This window comes from Ictalurus punctatus, chromosome 3 (genome assembly GCF_001660625.3).
Source record: "Ictalurus punctatus breed USDA103 chromosome 3, Coco_2.0, whole genome shotgun sequence".
Lineage (NCBI taxonomy): Eukaryota > Metazoa > Chordata > Actinopteri > Siluriformes > Ictaluridae > Ictalurus > Ictalurus punctatus.
The window spans coordinates 37,121,128-37,129,421 of record NC_030418.2 but is presented as its reverse complement, the minus strand read 5'-3'; positions in this window follow the sequence as shown (position 1 = coordinate 37,129,421).

Below are 8,294 nucleotides of genomic sequence, written 5' to 3'. Positions count from 1 at the left end.
CATGGCTGACCCTGCGGTCTGACCTCAGCTTCCTAACATGCTGGGGTATGCGAAGAAAAGAATTTCACTGTGCTGAAATGTATATGTGATCAATATCTAAAACACTCTTGTGTCCATTAAACATTTTACACTGTTTAAACATCATGTGGCTGATATATGTGTGTGTGTATACATACATACATACATACATACATACGTATGTGTATATGTGTATATATATATATATATATATATATATATATATATATATATATATATATATATATATATATATATATATATATTTAAATTATTATTATTATAATGTGTATATGTATGTATATGTGTGAGTCTATATAAAAAGCTCACAAGTAATCACGCTTTAATGGAGCTGTATAAACCACCTTTAAAATTTATTGCATGTACTGTGTGTGTCACGCATGTCATACCCCTCTTCATCTCCCTCCACTGGCTTCCTATAGCCACCCACATCAAATTCAAGGCCTTGATGCTCACCTACAAGACCTTGTCTGGAACAGCATACTCCTACCTCAACTCTCTCCTGAAGGCTTATGTATCCTCACACAATCTGCGATCAATCAATCAATCATGCCCTGCGATGGACTGGCACCCTGTCCAGGGTGTACCCTGCCTTGTGCCCGATGATAGGATAGGATGATAGGATAGGCTCCAGGTTCCCCCGCAACCCTGAAGAAGGAGTAAGCGGTAGCAGATGGATGGATGGATGTTCCTCAGTGGTGGAATGAACTTCCAACCTTCTCACCCTCTTCAAAACTAAAGACCCACCTCTTCCGTGAACACCTAACCAACCCATAAAAAAAAGAATCTTGTATGGTAGCACTACTTGTATTGACCTCTGCTTGATATTGCTTTGCTTGTATTTTCTCATTTGTAAGTCACTTTGGATAAAAGCATCTGCTAAATGAATAAATGTAAATGTAATGTAAATGTATATTATAAGACATTGTGAATGTACCTATTAGAAGTAACAACACAAATAATATACTGGACACCGTTTTGTCACACCCTCGCCGGCAAATGGCACTGTGGCGTGGCTTCTGAGTGCATGCATGCACGAGACTTTTGTGTATGGACACGCGCCGTGGTTTGTTTTGGTTCTCTCCTTGTTTAAGCGTTGGTTCATGTTCGAGGGTGTGTCTTAATTTACTCTAGGTGTCTGTATTTTAGTTTGAGTATGTTGATTATTTAAACCCCTCATTTTGCTGTGCACTTCACGCAGTATTATTCGTAGATGGTTACGTTAGTAGCTGAATGAGTGTGAATACGCTACGCATGCTAAGCAGTCTTGTTAAAGAGTCCTGTTCTGTTTCCTGCCTCGTATCCAGTGTTCATGTTTAAAGCCAGATTTGCCTAAAAGGCGTTTCCTTGTTTATTGCTTGAAGTATTTGAACAAAGACTTTGATCTACATCTGCTTCTGCAACACCTCCTGTTTCGTAACAAATTTACTACACTACAATTCTTAAACATACAAATGTCAATGATTCTTGCCATCTTTTGCATCATCCCTCTTTCAGATAATTGTCTTTCCAGATTGTCTAGTTCGTCCATGGAAGAGAGAGAAATAGTTGGTATATATTGTAACCTTAGTTTTGACAGGTATAGGTCAAAGGTCAAAAAGATACACATTCTAACTCTCTATATCTAGATCAAAGGTCATGATCATAAAAATATTTATAGTTATGTTAAGTCTGGATGACATCCATTCGTTACCATACATGGTGCGGCCATATGTTTTCCACCCACACACGTTGCACACATGTTCTTTCTAACACTCTGTGGTAGGTCATAAAAATATATATATAGTTATGTTAAATCTGGTTCACATCCATTTGTTACCATACATGGTGCGGCCATGTGTTTTCCACCCACACAAGTTTCACACATGTTCTTTCTTTTCACATAGAACATGAAACTCTCTGAGGTAGGTCATAAAAATATATATAGTTATGTTAAATCTGGATCACATCCATTCGTTACCATACCTGGTACGACCATATGTTTTCCACCCACACAAGTTGCACACACATGTTCTTTCTAACACTCTGTGGTAGGTCATAAAAATATATATAGTTATGTTAAATCGGGTTCCCATCCATTCGTGACACAAACGTTACCATACCTGGTACGGCCATATGTTTTCCACCCACACAAGTTGCACACACGTTCTTTCTTTTCACATAGAATATGAAACTCTCTGAGGTAGGTCATAAAAATATATATAGTTATGTTAAATCGGGTTCCCATCTACTCCTGACACAAACATTACTAGTTATGTTAAATCGGGTTCCCATCCATTCCTGACACAAATGTTAATATACATGACACGGCCATGTGTATTAAACATCCAAACAAAAATATGACACACACAAACACACTTTATTTTCACATTATTTAAAAGGAATTTAAGTGTTTTGTACTAAATTACCATAATTATGAACACAAGTTGTTAAGTTGACAATCATTTTTAAAATTACGTTTCTCCATTTAGATTGTCTGCAGTAGAATGCAGTCTTTTAAACTAGGAAAAATGACTGCCTTTAAATTTTATAACAATAGTAAGTAAAATCCAGCGTGATTTACATTACAAATCTCATACGTAACATCTCTGCAGGAAAAGCACTGAATGAAATGAGCAATATAGACAAAAAATAAACACTCTGTGTCTACTACTTTTATCTCTCTCATAGAACTATCCACAGTCCAAAGGCTGTGGAGCTAGAAGGCTACGTGTGCAAATGACAAAAGATTTAAAAAAATAAAATAAAAAATGTATCAATACATGAAATTAGATTACACAATGTAGTTGAGGTTTACATGAATAAGCAGAAATGTAATCATGCTTATCTTTCCTATAGCACAAATGAAAAGCCCTCTCTAGATGAACAGATTTGTCAAATGAAACTTTTTCCTTCTTATCCACTGCTACGGTAAACTAAAGTGTAGATATTCAAATTACACTGCTAAATATGACTAGCATTAGCTACGTGTACTAGTTCAAAATAGTCCATCAAATGTATTAGCAGGTGTAGCCTATACACGAGTCCACTATTGGTCATATCACTATTGAGAACATGCCCCCAAATTCATTGCTTTAGTAGAATTTAATGGTAAGTGAAATGATAATCACATTGTAATGTCCTTAGTATTTGTTCAGTCCACAGGTCCTCTAACACTCTGTTAAATGAATAAATGTAAATGTACTACAACGTAAATTTAGTTTTAAATCAATTAATTCAGAAATTACACACAATGTAAAGTAGATGTAATTATCAACATTATTATGTCAACACAACTCATCAAAATAATGTGTACGACTTTAAATATTTAATTAATTCAATAAATTAGAATTTTTATCTTGCAACCACACATTAAATTTAGATTGTGGGGGTTTTGTTTTGTATCGCTCCGCTGTTAGAAAATACATGATGGTTGAATGTGAAAATAAATGAGCAGAATGTAAGCTTGTGAAATAAATGAAACTTTATTGATTGCACTTTTGAGAAAATGGCATGACTTTGAATAATAATGTACTGAAATAAATACTCTAAAACATTGATATACCCGAAGAAATGTAAAAAAAAAAAAAGAAAAAGAAAAAAAAAGAAAAAAAAAGTTTTTACATACCTTCTAAATAGGTCCCTTTAGGAGGTAAACGTTTTAAAGACGGTGTTTTATAAGAAACGCGCGTATTACATGCCTTCTAAACCTAACCCTTTAGGATGTAAAATGTTTAAAGTGCTGCTTAAAAGAATCGAGAGTTTTGTTTAAACTAGAAGACACATTTTCCGGGCAATGTCTTGTAGGCCTATACACGGTGTCCTACACATCTGAAGTGTGTGTGTATGTGGGTGTGGGGGTGTGCGTGCGTGTGTGTGGGTGTGTTAGAGAGAGAGAGAGAGAGAGAGAGAGAGAGAGAGAGAGAGAGAGAGAGAGAGAGAGAGAGAGTGTGTGTCATGTGTTTCCTGGGTGTTTGCTGACCAGAATTCTTACAGTGTGTTTATGTTAATGAATTAAGGGACGAGTCGTGTGTTTCAGGGTTTAACGATCCCTACCAATGTGTACATTTGTGGTTTAAGTGAATCTTTGTTTCTGAAATTACTTCTGTGATAATTATCAGTTTGTGTAACTAATCTATCAGAAAATACTAGACCTGGTGACTGAATGTGGTAGATGTATTAGAATTTTGGACATGTTATGCATGTGTAGCTCCCTATGTGTATGATCTATGTGTAATCCTTCTGTCAAGAAATGAACAGACTGAGGTTTGTGAAATAATTGAACTATTTATTGGCTATGTTGTTGAGAAAAACACTGTGATGTGTAAAACATTTCTACAGTCCTTCAAGGCTGTATGATGTTGTTGTTCTCTTTTACTGAAAGAAAGGTCAAAGCCATCGGTGTTATTCGTTGTGGAGACTGAAGTGACAATATGTCTGAAGAAAATGAAAATATGTATTACATATCCTACCTTCTAACCAGGTTAATTTAAGGGTGAAAAAACCTTTTTTAAAGACGATCTTTTAAAAGAGTCGTGCATTTTGTTTAAACTATAAACAAGATTTCAGAAAATGGTACGCCAACGAGGATACTCACACAGAACTATCGCTAAATACATAAGCTTTTGTCTATGCTTTGACATCCCATGTCCCAGCAGTACATTTATGACCTCTAATGACCATGTGGGTGTGCGGGGGGTGTGTGTGTGTGAGAGAGAGAGACACAGGTGTTCTTTTGGGGGTTTTGCTGACCAGAATTCTTACAAATGTGTTTGTTAACGAATTAAAGGGAGTCGTGTGTCTCAGTGTTAAAATAATGGTTAAGACGTCGTAGTTAAAACACAGAAGAAACTTTGCAACTATCTGTTACAATGTCTGCTCCGAGAAATCCTAATACCCTTAGAAGATTGCTGTGTATTCACCAACAAGAGGACCTGTTGAAATGAGAGAGGACCTGACTTTTGCTACAAAATTTTTTTTTTAAAACCAAGATGTTAGATTGATAATTTATTAATGAAGGTAATGTAAAGATGTTGCTGTTTAACCCGGAACAGGGCGTCAACAGCTCCAAAGATTGTGTCTTAAGTCCGAGGGTTTAGTTAGGAGGCAGAAAAACATTTAAAGACTGTGTTTTAAAAGAGTCGTGCATTTTGTTTAAACTATAAACAAGATTTCAGAAAATGGTTCGCCAACGAGGATACTTACACAGAACTATCGCTAAATACATAAGCTTTTGTCTATGCTTTGACATCCCATGTCCCAGCAGTACATTTATGACCTCTGGTGACCATGTGGGTGTGTGGGGGTGGGTGTGGGAGAGAGAGACACACACAGGTGTTCTTTTGGGGGTTTTGCTGACCAGAATTCCTACAAATGTGTTTGTTAACGAATTAAAGGGAGTCGTGTGTCTCAGTGTTAAAATAATGGTTAAGACGTCGTAGTTAAAACACAGAAGAAACGCTGCAACTATCTGCTACAATGTCTGCTCCGAGAAATCGTAAATACCCTTAGAAGATTGCTGCGTATTCATTAACAAATGGACCTGTTGAAATGAGAGAGGACCTGACTTTTGCTTCAAAAAAAAAAAAACCAAGAGGTTAGTTTGACAATTTATTAATGAAGGTAATGTAAAGACGTTGTTGTTTAACCCTGAGCAGGGCGTCAACAGCTCCAAAGATCGTGTCTTAAGTCCGAGGGTTTAGTTAGGAGGTAGAAAAACATTTAAAGATGGTGTTTTAAAAGAAATAAGTGTTTCATCCTTAATGGTAAAAAAGAAAAGTGTTTGTACTCCAATATGAAATAAAACGGTGGAGACACACTGAGTACACTTCTGTTCCACAGTCTATAAGGATCCCCAAACTTCATGTAGTGTGAAAAATATATACACCCTCCGTGACTACGTTACTTAAGGTTTAAACATTTTTATTTTGTGATGGCAGCAAGACAAAATGGTTGTGCATTTGGTATCTGGTGATTTTAGAATTAGGCCCCAAATGTCAAATATGTTTTGGGCATGGCTTCGTCAGGCAAAGATCACGATGGTATGGAAAGAGTATACAAGAGTAATTGGGGTGATATAATGCTTAGGACTTGTACAGTACTTCAACTCGGGAACGTCCCACCATGGCGTTCAGAGAGGCGTTATCTATGGTACACGTATATATAATATAGATCAGATCACCAGTCTGTCTTTACCCAGTCCTGATCTGGGGGTTCGGGGGAGGGGGGGATTACAGTTCAGGCATATTTCCAACAGAATAGAATATTAGACATTTAGTGTAAACTAGTGGAAAAAAAAAAATCTCAGAAATATTTCAGTGAAAATAGTGGTCCATATTTAATGCATTATATTAGAAATGATAGTACAGTCTTTGTTGATCAGTTACCAACTCATACTTTATAATAATTTGTTTAGGAGCATCTGAATCTGGCAAATAACTTTTATTGCATTTAGGCATACAATAAAAGTTAATAAAATATGAGGAGGAAATGACTTGTGCACTACTGCTGCGGATATTAAGTCAAACCATTTTGTTCAAACTTCAGCCTGATCCATAGAGAAGCAGAAACTTATGGCACCTTATGAATACCATGTGAAGGATTACGTTGACTCGTCCCTTACAGTTACAAAGACATGTCCTTGTGCAGGATCACCTTCGCACCAGCATCGATCCCCTCTTATCCCATTTCAACGTATAAGAAAAGGCAAAAAGTAATATAAGATGTATAAGAATATATTTATAAAATATAACACATTATGAGGAAGAAACATAAAATATTATTTAACAAGGTCTGCCGTTCAGCCCTCTTAACTGTAAGAGCATCATCAGTATTGTACAGCAGTTGGGGAACAGTAGTTAGCTTTCAGATGTCAGATATAAAACAACTTTTTGAGTCACAGTGCCAAACTACTGGTATTATATTCTCATCCTTCTTTTTCAGCATGAAGGACTGGCATTTATTTAATAGACAGATGGTACAGCCATATACTTGGTCAGAGGATTTAGGAATTTCTTTGAGAAACCACTATCATAGCTTCAGTTTGTATACTTACTTTGGTTAGTGACTTAAACTGTTTTATTAGGTACTGACAGATTTCATTAACAGGGAACGATGATAGGTGAAGATTAAGTTGGTATGCGTGTACAAAATAAAACTGTCTATATGTATATTTGTCTGCTATGTATCTGTTTAAACACTGCTGTAATGGCGATATAAAGAGAGAGAGATACCCATTTACTAATTCATAGAACCCCTTTCCAACTTTTCAAGTTTGTTATACGTTTTTCTTTTCAAGCATCGTGTTCAGACATTGCAAATCATCAGTCTGAAGGTTAAGGGTTACTTAGATTTTTGCTTCTTCAGCATCAAAAAAAAAGTCTATACATTAATCTTATTAAACTCAGAACTATATAACTGTCTGGTTGTGATCATAATAAAAGGCAACGTGAAAGGTGACTTAATTCCCAATGAGATTTCTCTTTGTTCTATATGACCTTTCTACAGTATATGCCAATTAAGTCCTAGTTTCCAGCCATCATTACAGCACGGGAGAGGAAATCTCGTTTATCAGATGTGCGATGTACGTCTAGACAATCTGATAACAAACTACACACACAACATTTATGTTGAGAAAATTCAGATTGATCTTTGTTCCCAAATAACATTGGATCAGATCCATAGTTTACAGCATCTGTGCCACACGTATTTAATCTGTATTACGAGTACTGAACAAGTTAGAGGAGGAGAAAATGTAGATTTACTGTTCATTGGAACTTTATTGTTTATTTAGATCTAGATCTATTGTTTATTTAGATTTAGATTATTTAGATAGCATTCACACACACTCGCACTAAGCTGAAATAAAAACACCCTTAATAACTGCACCCTGTCTCTTGTGGGTCTGTGCTCTGCCCTTCCCCCGAGCTAACTCCCTTGTATGTATGTATGTATGTATGTATGTATGTATGTATGTATGTATGTATGTCTTTCTTTCCTTACATTGCAAAATCTACATTTCTCATCAGCATTGTTCATCTGGATTCATTGAACTGAATAAAATGGGAGGGTCTGAGTCTACACCTTCACCACCTCCAGGTGAGTCTTAGTCTTATAATATATATCGGATGATGATCAATATGTTAACCTTAATATTACATACTGATACTATTTATTATTTACTTTCAATTTAGCCTAGTTATTACGTGATGTGACTCGACTAAAATCATGGAGCACAGCATAAAATGAACATTATTTGGAACAGGTTTAACACTGAT